The sequence below is a fragment of the Ambystoma mexicanum genome, chromosome 6p, assembly GCF_040938575.1.
Source record: "Ambystoma mexicanum isolate Mex_15411 chromosome 6p, UKY_AmexF1_1, whole genome shotgun sequence".
Taxonomy (NCBI): domain Eukaryota; kingdom Metazoa; phylum Chordata; class Amphibia; order Caudata; family Ambystomatidae; genus Ambystoma; species Ambystoma mexicanum.
Genome location: NC_090935.1, coordinates 600,669,933 through 600,681,717, shown reverse-complemented (window position 1 = coordinate 600,681,717; position 11,785 = coordinate 600,669,933).

Below are 11,785 nucleotides of genomic sequence, written 5' to 3'. Positions count from 1 at the left end.
TTTGTCAAATGAACCCCCTTCGGGCCATATCTGGGGCAACCCCTCTCCCTTCAACTCCGTGATCCATTGGTCATGGTATTTCTTAATCCGCTCCGCGTACCCCGATAGATTCTTGCAAATATGTGATAAGGGTGTTTCTGCCCCCATGCTTTGTGCCCTCCTGGTACTTATGTGTCTCTATGTATCTCAATATCACAATGTAAACGTATCACCATGTGAGTCCTCGTATTTTATGTCTTACTCAACAATGGGGGCCTTCGTGTTCTTCCCCCTACCTGCACACCATAAGAACGGCTGTGCACAGCCCCTATTCTATTCTCTTTGGGGGGCACGTACAAGAGCAAACCATCAGTAATCTCGACAATGTTAACCCAGAAATCAGAAAGGTACACACTTACTTCACCTTATTACACTCGTCTTCATAAAGCTTTGTCTGGCCACACTTACCATAACCACTCAATGGCTATACATTTATGACCATTTTTACACGCCCATCACACCAAATTATCTCCTGACGCATACGATGTGCACACACCTCTCTGTAACACTCTATTCACAGTTCAGTTTGCCCTCCCTTTCCTCCCTGGCCGGCTGTCCCTGTCCGTCTTATTCAGATATATGTATATATATATATGTATAGGTTTGATCTTCACTCTTACAGTAAAACTCCTGTCTTTCACGTTATCTCTATCATTTTGTACTAATCTCACTTTTATTTCTCCCACAACCCTAAAGAAAAGAATAGAAAGAATAGCAGTCACTAATATATTCTCCGTGTCTCCCTTTGCCAGACACTTTTATCTTATTTTCCACTTCTTCATATATTCCCAGTACTAGTCAAGATAGCACTATGCGGCGCCGCCTTCCACCCCCTCTCGGAGCTAGGTTCCCGTCACTTTTATCTCTTATTTACCTCTTAATCCTAATGGCCATATGCAAAAGAAAAGCAAAGAAAGTTTAAGATGGTCCTTAGTAGACCTACGTGCCCCCTTTTTTTACCCCGCCTCGTTCCCTGTCCTAAATTTCCTCCTCTCCTCCCTTTATGATCGCTCGCACTCAATACTCACGTGCCCGTCTTGAACCGATAGTCTCCGAAACTGGGTCCGTCCAGGCAGTGCTGCCGTCCGCTCAACAGTCAGCCCCGGCTCCGGCGAGCGGTACTCAAAGGGGATTTTTCAACCGGGATCCCGTACCCTCTCTCTGTTGAGTGCGCACTTCTGAGCGTACCGGTCGCCGTTGGCGGGCAGCCCCCCGGAGCCGGCGCACCGTGCGTATCCCTTTTCGACTGGAGATTTTCATGCCAAAAGGGGACGGTAGGGATATGTTTGTATTTGTATTTGTATTTGTATTTATTTATATTGCGCAGCCTGCCCAAAGGCATCAGGGCGCATGTTTAGAAGGGTTACAAAAGTTTACAGAAAGATAGATTACAAATTGCATAGTAAATAAGCATACATAGAGAGTCGTCACAATAAATACAACAGTGGATGGGGTTGTAGAGCATGCAGTGGATGATTACCACATGGTGGTCAGCTCTTCGTCTTGCTCATAGAGCCATTGTTTTGTTCTGTGTTTGAAGGATTGGAGGGAGGGGACGTTCCTGAGATCATTGGGTAGTGAGTTCCAGAGCTTAGCGGCCAATACCGGGAAGCTTGAGCCTCTGGCAGTCTGTAGTTTAAAGCAGGGAATAATGAGTGTATGTGCTTGCGCAGCTCTTAGTGGTCTGTGGGCTGTGTGTTGTGTAAAGCGCTCTGACAAGTAGGCTGGTGCTGCGTTGTTCTGTGCTTTGTAACTTAAGATAAGAGTTTTGAAGGCAATACGCTGTGGGATAGAGAGCCATCGCAAGTTCCGTCTCGTGGATGAGATGTGGGTGCGCCTAGGAATGTTGAGAGCAGCCCTAATGGCGTTATTCTGGGTTACCTGAAGTTTGTCGATGTTTCTTTGATTAGTTCCGAGGTACAGGGCATTACAGTAATCAGTTTTGGATAAAATAAGGGTTCTGGCAAGGATCAGGCAGTTGTCCAAAGTTAGGAAAGGACGGCAGGCAGTGATTAGTTTGCACGTGTAAGCCGATGCTGAGGCTACTGAGTTAGTTTGTCTGGTGAGCGAGAGGGTGGAGTCTAGGTAGATTCCAAGTGTTTTAGTAACGTTGGAGACCTTAATAATGTTGCCATCAATGTTGAAAGCATCATATTTGCTGCCAAGTTTTGCAAGTTTAGATTGGGAGCCTAAGATGAGTAGCTCAGTCTTCTCGTCGTTGAGGCAGAGACCGTGGTGGGCCATCCACGCCTGGATGACGGTGTAAACTGCATTGAGAGCTTTGACGTCAGTTGCGTAGTCACCCGTTATAGGGATGAGTATCTGGGTGTCATCCGCATAATTTGTATAGGTGACACCCAGATGGTCAAGAATATCAAAGAGTGGTTTCGTAAAGATATTATAAAGCGTGGGTGATACGCATGAGCCTTGTGGGACACCGCAAGGAACAAGTGCTGGGTCAGCTGCGGCATGAGATGAGAAGACTCTCATGGATCTGTTTGCAAGGAATGAACTGATCCAGGAGGTAGCTGCATCAGAGAAATGGGCAGCCGTTATAAGGTGCTGGCAAAGGATTTGGTGATCTACCAGATCAAAAGCGGCTGATAAATCTAGGAGGAGTAGGAGCGCTTGTTTGCCCTTGTCTTTCAGGTCCTCAATTTGTGTTTTTAGGTCTATAAGGGCGGTCTCTGTGCCGTGTCTCGGCCGAAAACCGGATTGCCTAAGTCCTAGTAGGTTGTTCTTGTCAAGATAGCTTTGAATTTGGATGTATGCCGCCCGGTCCAAGATTTTTAGAAGGTATGGTACCGTGGTGATGGGCCTATAGTTGGTAGGAATGTTAGGGTCTAGGTTAGGTTTTTTGATTAGGGGCATTACCCAAGCATCCTTGAGGTTATCTGGTACTATGCCAGATTTAAAGGAGGAATTGATAAGGGTGGTGATAAAGGGGGCAAGCTCAAGCGCTGCTTCCTGTACGATCGGAGCTGGGCAGGCATCGCCTTGACAATTAGATGGCTTTAACTTCTTGATGATAATTTCCACTTCCTTAATGGTTAGGGGAGAGAAACTGAAAGGTTTGAGGTGGTGATTGTGGGAGGAGAGATTGGCGGGTTGGGAGTTACCTACTGAGTCAAGGAGATAGTTTTTTTTTGTGTTGATTTTGGTTTGGAGAGTGGTGATTTTGTTGAGTAGAGCTTTTTGAATGTTGGCGCACCATTCGGTGTCCGGGGTGCAAGTGTCAAGGGGAGCAGCTGGGGACTCTAATTCCTTAAGAATTTTAAAGAGTTCCTTGGTATTGGAATGAGCCTGCATGATTCTATTATTGTAAACTTCTTTTTTTGCTGCTAGTATGGCTTCTTTATACGAGAGGGTGATGGTTAGAAGGTTGATTTTATTTGCTGGTGTGGGTGAATTTCTCCAGAGGGTCTCGGCTTTACGCTTGTCTTTCCTAAGTTCACGTAGGTGTGGGGTGAACCAGGAGTTGAGGTGGTTGCGTGGTTTTTCTTTGCGCTGTTTGAGAGGTGCAATGGTGTCCAGTGCTTTTAACATAGCACGATTGTAGGTGTCCACAAGGACGGTAGGGTCCGCACAAGTTGTGGAGACAGAGTTTAAAAGTGGGAGGATGAGTGGGAGTAGTTTCTCAGTTGTAATATCCTTCTTGTTGCGAGTAAGTGTGGGTGGCACAGTACAAGGTTTGTGCACAGGTGGGCAAGAATTGAGGGAGAATGTTATTTTGTGATGGTCAGACCAAGCACATGGTAGCACAGAGGTTATGTTTAGTGCGCAATTCAAGTCTGAGACCCAGTCTAATGTGCGGCCTTTGATATGGGTGGGTACCTTGACATGCTGGGTTAGGCCAAAGTCGGATAGAATGTTGGCAAGGTCACAAGCTTTAGTGTCGTTTGTGTCCAGATATCCTAGGTTAAGGTCTCCAAGTAGGATAATTTGGGATTTAGGCTTGGTGCTAGAGGCTAGGATGGAAGAGATGTCTTCTATGAATGTGGACGTGGGACCAGGTGGCCGATAGATGAGGTACACAAGGGCGGTATGATTGGGTGAGATTGGGAGTTTAATTGTGAGTAGTTCAGCAGATGGCAGCTGGTGATTGTTAGCAACTCTTAGATTGAGAGAGCTCTTAAATATAAATGCTAAACCACCTCCTTTGGATTGATTGTTGTCCCTATCGCATCTAATGATAGAGTAGTTATCTGGTATGGCAAGGGATAGGGCGGGGCCAGACGCTGCATGTAACCAGGTTTCTGTGATAGCCAGAAAGTCCAGGTTTTCAGTCACAATTAAGTCAGCGATGTCTAGCGCATGAGCAGGGACTGAGCGGGCGTTAATGAGCGCCCCTTTGAGATTAGCTAGGGGCTTGGGAATGTTGGCTGGTGAGGCCTCTGCCTCTGATGGGACATCTATGGTCTGGGTAGAGTTGATGGGGTTGAACCTAATGACTGTGTTCCGGTGGTAGGACCAATGGTGACATCTGGTTGCAAGTCTTAGATTCCTGACTGTGGTGGGACAAGGTTTGCTCAGTTGGCTTGGGGATAGGACACTAGGTGAGCATAGTGGCGAGGGATCGTTGGTGTTGAAGTTGTCTGCGTGATCACCGGTGGTACGGTTAGGTGGAGTGTAACCTAAGGTGGCACTAGCTTTAGTGCTACGGTCCGATGAAGCACTGAGTGAGAAAGGGGGTAGGGAGGGTAGGAAGGAAGTGGGGCAGGGAATGGGGTGGTGTCTAGGGCAGGCAAGCTTTGCTAAACCATTATTGAATGGGACAAAGCCATTTCTGCTGCAGGGTGTGCAGTCGGGCATGATACAGAAAGGGAACATGATGAGAGCTAGCCAGGGTGGCATAGTTCAGATGGTGGTTCGGGAAGTAGCTGGCAAGTAGCTATGAGCCACAGTACAATCAATGTGAACTGTTGGTGACCAGCTCAGATCAGTGAGGTTTATAGTGACCAGAAGTGCAGGCTCAGATCAGCATAAACAATGTGGACTATAGCGAGCATAAGGCACAACGCAGTTAAAAGTGGTCTATTAGTGACCTTAGGTACAAGACAATTAGAGTGGTCAGATAACGACCATAAGGCACAACACAGTTATAGTGGTCCGAAGGCGACCATAAGGCACAATACAGTTAAGGTGGTCTGATGGCGACCATAAGGCACAGCACAATTATAGTGGTCCGAAGGCGACCATAAGGCACAATACAGTTAAGGTGGTCTGATGGCGACCATAAGGCACAATACAGTTAAGGTGGTCTGATGGCGACCATAAGGCACAACACAATTATAATGGTCCAAAGGCGACCATAAGGCACAACACAATTATAATGGTCCAAAGGAGACCATAAGGCACAGCACAATTATAGTGGTCCGAAGGCGACCATAAGGCACAACACAATTATAATGGTCCAAAGGCAACCATAAGGCACAACACAATTATAATGGTCCAAAGGCGACCATAAGGCACAACACAATTATAATGGTCCAAAGGCGACCATAAGGCACAGCACAATTATAGTGGTCCGAAGGCGACCATAAGGCACAATACAGTTAAGGTGTTCTGATGGCGACCATAAGGCACAATACAGTTAAGGTGGTCTGATGGCGACCATAAGGCACAACACAATTATAATGGTCCAAAGGCGACCATAAGGCTCAATACAGTTAGAGCAGACTATGTCTGATTGTCTGATGTATTGAGGGCAGTGTCTCAGCGGCCTAGCAGTGTCCAGTATGGACTATTGGAACTGGTTAGATAATGGGGGTAAAAAGCCTAAGTGGTTGGACAGTGGTGGGTATGGTAGGAGCCACTTGGTGTCAAATTATGCTAATTTTCTGAAGTTGCTAATATCAAACATCCGGGCGCAGGGATATTCTAGCAGTATCAACAACGAATGATGCGTCTGGTAGTGAGGGGCACATGCTTTGCTCATGCAACAACAGCCGATCTTACCCGTTGAAGAAGGGTGCGCAGGACCTCGGCTGCTCTTGAGGGCATCGATGCGATTTGGCCGCACTTCAGAGCCTCATGCAAAAGTTGAAACATCACGCAGATGACGAGGGACAGAACACGGCAAAGGAGTGAAAGCTATGAGTGTTGTCGGGCAGAATTTGTGGGCGAGGGCGACTGGAAGAGCTGGACAGGCTGGGACAGGCGAAGTGCCTTCCTTCTCGTGCCTTAGTTGCTCGAGCCGGCTTCGCCTTCCGGCGATTCACGATAGGCTATTCAAGCCTCAGTGGCCCAATCAGCTGATGGGGCGGGCTGCAAGCCTGCAAGAGGCAGGATTCCCGGGTGGATGATGGCGACGGCCATCTTTGACGAGATAGACTCCTCGTGGATTCCGATGGCGGCGGTCCCAAATGAATTGCTTTTCCTTCTTGTAGCAGCTTGCTCCATAAGGAGCGTGGTTGGCGATATTTCAGTCAATAATTAGCAGGAAAAGGCTGAATTTATATTCATGTGCACTCGATGCACGGGATGAGCACAGAATAATAGTGCAGCTGCAGGGTGGTGCTCCGCCAGCATAGCCTGCAGTGAGAGCGAGGTGAAGGTGGTGCTGCTCCTGCAGCACGGTGTGAGCTCCAGCTCACTAGATGGTGTGTGAAGAGCGACAGGCTGGGACAGGCGAAGTGCCTTCCTTCTCGTGCCTTAGTTGCTCGAGCCGGCTTCGCCTTCCGGCGATTCACGATAGGCTATTCAAGCCTTCTGTTGGGAGAAAAACAATAATCACGCTTTCGGGGTCACCACTGAAGGCAAGCGTCCCCAACCAGCACGATCCTCCCCGCAATGAGAGACAATGAAGGACTCTCCCAGAATGGGAATAAGGCCAAGACAGAGTGCGGGTGAGCGTAAATGGGAGTTTATCAATCAGAATAGGGCATGCAAAGAACTCTGCAAACTCCGAGAGCGCTCTGTCCGACAATAGCAAAGACAGGCGTATATATTTACAAAAAACGTCATCAAAACCTACACACTATAGGGGGCACAAGTTCAATGGGATTGGGTGGCGACGACTAGCTATAGGTGCTGCTGCGATGTGGTTGGCCTTGGCTGGAGGACGTCACTGGTTCGCCTCGTGGGTTGGGTTGGGCCTGGCAGGGCTGCTGGGTTCATCCGGACAGTGTTGTTGTCCCATTGTGGCCAGTGTCAGAGATGAATGTCTTTTCCTGACTTATCTGCCCTAGGCCATGCATACCGCAGTCATTTAGTCATTGCAATATTATCTTTTTTAGTAAATCTTTCAATAGGTTATTCTACAGGTTAATGAAACACAGGAGGAATGCACCTTGAAAGGGGTTTGATGGCGATTCATCAATACCTGGTTACCAGTGTCCTGTTGACCGAGTATCATAGGTCGTGGGGCTAAGTCTCGAGGCATGGGACAGGAGGTACACGTCTTCCTGTCTTGTTAGAAGTCGTTATGTATGTGCTGCTGTATGTTGCCATAGTATTGGGTATCCTGGTTTTATAGGGGCCATGAACCTAAGGTGATCCGGTGGGTTGTGGGGTTTAAGAGAGGGCGCCTTGGATTTGTGTATTCAGGCGGAGGTTTACTGCTGGGCTGTAAATAATGCAGGTGGCGGGCCGTGGCCTTGGGTGCTGCAGAGGGTACTACAAATCTTTGAAGCGGCTCCAGCCTAATTGGGGGAGGTGGAGCAGCGTGGCGCAGGCCTCTGCTCTTTCATCTGGCAGGCTCTACTGGGTGGGAGGGAGAATGGTCTTACATAAGCTCACAAAGGCATCTTCCTCGTGTGTTGCCGATTTGAGGTGCATTGCATCATAAACATTCAAATAATATACAATACTAATCAAGTTATTTCAAATCTCACATCTTAACATTGCTACTGCCTCTCGAATGTAGCCAGTCCGAGCATGTTGTTAGTACACTATGTTTTAACAACTACAGCATTGTGTTATATACATACACATTTGCAGTAAGTGAGGTAGTAGTGAGGTTGGTGGAGCACATAGAAAATGACTTGCCACCATACATGACAGTAGTGGCACATAAGGGGCTTGGACATACACACATAGGGGGTGCATTGTCGTCTATCCTTCACATAAGCCCTTAGTATGGTTGCATTTGTCTTTCTTTGTACTCTAGCAGCATTAGTTCGGTTGTGGCACAGGACCGTGGGGTGTAAGTTCTCCAGCGAGGCACATAGCAAATAACCCCCCTGGGACACTTCCATTACTTGCACACAATTGCAGTGGTGGGGGTGCTTCATTGCTTATGCCATGTGGACATGTATTCAGTCATATCTGTACATTCTACAACTTCCCTGATCAAAAAGGTTTGTGGAGAAGATGCATGTATTGCAAGTAGTTTTAGCATTAGTGTTAGGGAACTTTTGCTTTTGTCTGAGGGCCATTTTACAGTTCTTTTTCCCGCTCGGACTCTGCTGGCCGGGTCATGGTGTCATGCTGGGAGCAGCGATACACTGCGGAAGGCGAAATGTTACAATGTTGGTATCTTACACTAGCTCATGTCTGTCTCGTTCGTGGGAACGGGCTCACAGCGGATCTGCCAGGGAGCGACGGTCACAGGGATAATTGAAACTCTCCAAAAGTGGGGGCCGTGCTACAGTGCGCCAAGCTCACGCCATCTTTATTGGACTAGATGGTTTCTGAGGCCTAGCTAAATTCAATACGTTTAGGCAATGTCTTCAACAGGTGAGCCATCCACCACCTGGGCCCTGGTGGTAAGGAGGGGACGCCCGATGAGCCATGGCCCTCACCTGGGGAGGGGATGTAGGCCAGGAGGGTCTTTTGGACCGATCCTGCCCTACAACGCTTACCTGGCTCCATGGCCTTACAGACTAAAGAAATTATTTAAACAACCAATTAAATAATTAAACATTTTCATTTTCCCCCCAACAATTAAATAAAGCCACTTCCTTCCTAACTATCCCTTGGACCCTACCGTCTCCTTACCCCTTTTCCAGGCGTCCCGCTTTCTCCCCGGGGCCATGCCCCTCCAGGCTCAATACCTGTTCCCACGGGGTGGCCCGCTTGTGCAAACAGCACCACCCCATCCTTTCCCGTGCCATTCCCCCATTGTGCTTCCCTCACCCCACATGTAAAGGGGCCATGTCCCCGGCACCAGAAAAACCCTCCACCGAGGTGTTTTCTGCCCCACTCCCCACCAGATTTCTTTACCTCCAACTTTTTAACTACTCTCCCAGCCAAGAGCCCAAGTCCGCCAGATAATGATTAATCCCATAAAGCGACAAGTGCACACCATCCTCTCTAAAGATCATCAATCCCTCATAGACTATTTAATTTTGGTCCATAACCTGTACCGCCACTGAGGCACAAAACTTAACCATCTCTCTCTTTATCTCCTTCCTAGCCCGTTCTATCGCTCCTTCACTTCTTGCTCCCCTCCGAACTCTCTGCGGCAACAACTAAGTCCACCTACCGCTGCTTGGCCACACTTGTCGGACCCATAACAAAAACCCTTTTTATTTTCCTAAGCAGAGCCACACCCGTATCCCTTACTAGAACATTTTCCCCACCATGAATAATCCCCCCCCCCCTCTGGAGGCCCATAGCTTTCCCTCAACCCCGCCAACATAGGAAGCAACTGATCCCAGCGCAACCCCCCCCAAACCCAGACCATCTTACCACAACATCATTATAGTTGCAACCCAGTTGCCTGCCAACAACCCTTTTCTCAGCTTCTTTCCCCGCCCCCTTAACCCTAGAATGTCCCACAAACCAGATTTTTGACATCTGACCCGACCTCCTAGCAGCATCTGAAAAAGAAATTACAAAATCACTTACAAATCAACAACATCCTAATAATTGCAGCAATCCTGCAACTTACTGAGAATTTCAATAGACATCCCGTTTGCCCCGGTCCCTGACATACCCTTTGTATCTCCCTTACTTCCTGCGTCCCAACCTTTTCACCTACTCCTCTGAATACCCCAGCCTGCTACCTTCAGATGCTGCACTCCTCCTAAATGAATGAGTTCCAACCTCCTAACCTTACCCACACCACTAACACCTTCCTACAGAACCCATCCTCACCTGACCATCTCCTTATCCCTCTCCGGAAACACCCCCGGCCCTCTCCTACCTGTCCCCCTATATTTCGCACCTTTCGCACCTTTCCTCTAACCTTTAAACAATACACCTAAACCCACCTAGCCCCCCACCTTCCATCACCTGATTAATATGGCCCTGCGTTGCCCCCCCTGCACCGGGGGCCCATGTGCACACCCCTCCATGCAGGCCCTTTATCTTATTACTCCTCTTCGCCACTGCACCAGGGGCCAACCTGCACCCCCGTCCATGCAGTCCATTCCATACAACTAATCTTCAAGCTCCTTGCGTCCATTACCAACTGTTTCCCACCTGCACCAGGGGCCCTAGTGCACCCCCGTCCATGCAGGCCTCTTTTCTGCCGCACTCCTCTCCACCGCTGCACCAGGGGCCAAACCTGCACCCCCGTCCATGCAGTCCATTCCATATAAATTCCTCTTCCAGCTCCACTTTTCCCCCCAGCTGCACCAGGGGCCCTAGTGCACCCCCGTCCATGCAGACCCATCTCATCACTTCCCCCTGCTGCACCAGAGGCGCTCCCGCACCTCCGTCCATGCAGCCTGAAGCTTACTAACCTTGTTGTGCGGTAAGCGTGAGGGCTTCGTCAACGTCGTCCATGCACTCCAAACGACGTCCACCTCACCTTAACAATTTCCACAGTTACATCCCCCTGCGGCCCTCCCCTGCCCTACCTGCGCGTCTTCCTCCTCACCCCTATCCTACCCCCTTTGGATCGCACCCAAAACCTCTCATCAAACCTTGTGCCCCCCCCTCCTTTTACGATAAACTGAGCCTGACCTACCAGCACACTCCAATTTACCTGGCATGCGGTGCTCCCCCCCCTCCCTCCTTGCCCCGCTCCTCGCCCTGACCCACTGTCCCCTGCCTTAAAGCAATCTGTAACCGGATGCCGACCCGCACACCTACTGCACTCGTGTTTAAATTTGCACATCCACCTCGTGCAGCCTTCTTTATTAAATGCCCAACATGCTGTTGAGGGCTGTCCTCCGCCTCCTCCTCCCACCCCCTCATGGGCGGGGCGACCAAGAAAGGGCCGGTAAGGCACAGGCAGCCCACTTGCCATATGCAATGTCGGGGCAGGCCTTGTTGGAGCCATCCATTGCAGCCAAAGATCCATGTCTATCTCCCCCCAGACAGCCTGACTGTCCTCCGCCATTCTTGCTCTGAATTCCTCATCATAGCGTACCCAGGTAAAGCCCCCAAAACCTGTGAAAGCCTTCCTAATTACGTCTATATATTTAAGCAGAGCCACGCATCGCTCCGGGAATTTTTCACAATATACACTGGCATAAATGATAAATGCCGACGTCCAATTCTCAATGGTCACCGGGACCCTTGGTCGCGAAGCCAGTTCCCTCTCTTCTTCTTTAGACCCCTCCTTTGCTCTCACTTCCCTATGGAGCAACTTAAAAACCTCTACAAATTCCCCTGCCTGAATCTTCTCCCTGGTCGCTGCCATCAAGTGCGCCCCCAAAGGTTTTGTGATACCCATGTACGGCAGTTTTTTCTCCTTTCCTTTCACTTCAACTTCCTTTTCTTTTTCAACTTGCACCTCAAGCACCAACGGCTCCACCACCTTGTCCGTTTGAACCTCCACTGAGCAAATGCTCTTTTCATCCCCCGAGGCTCCAATAGCCTGTACACCAACTTCCTTCCTTACCCCTTGCAG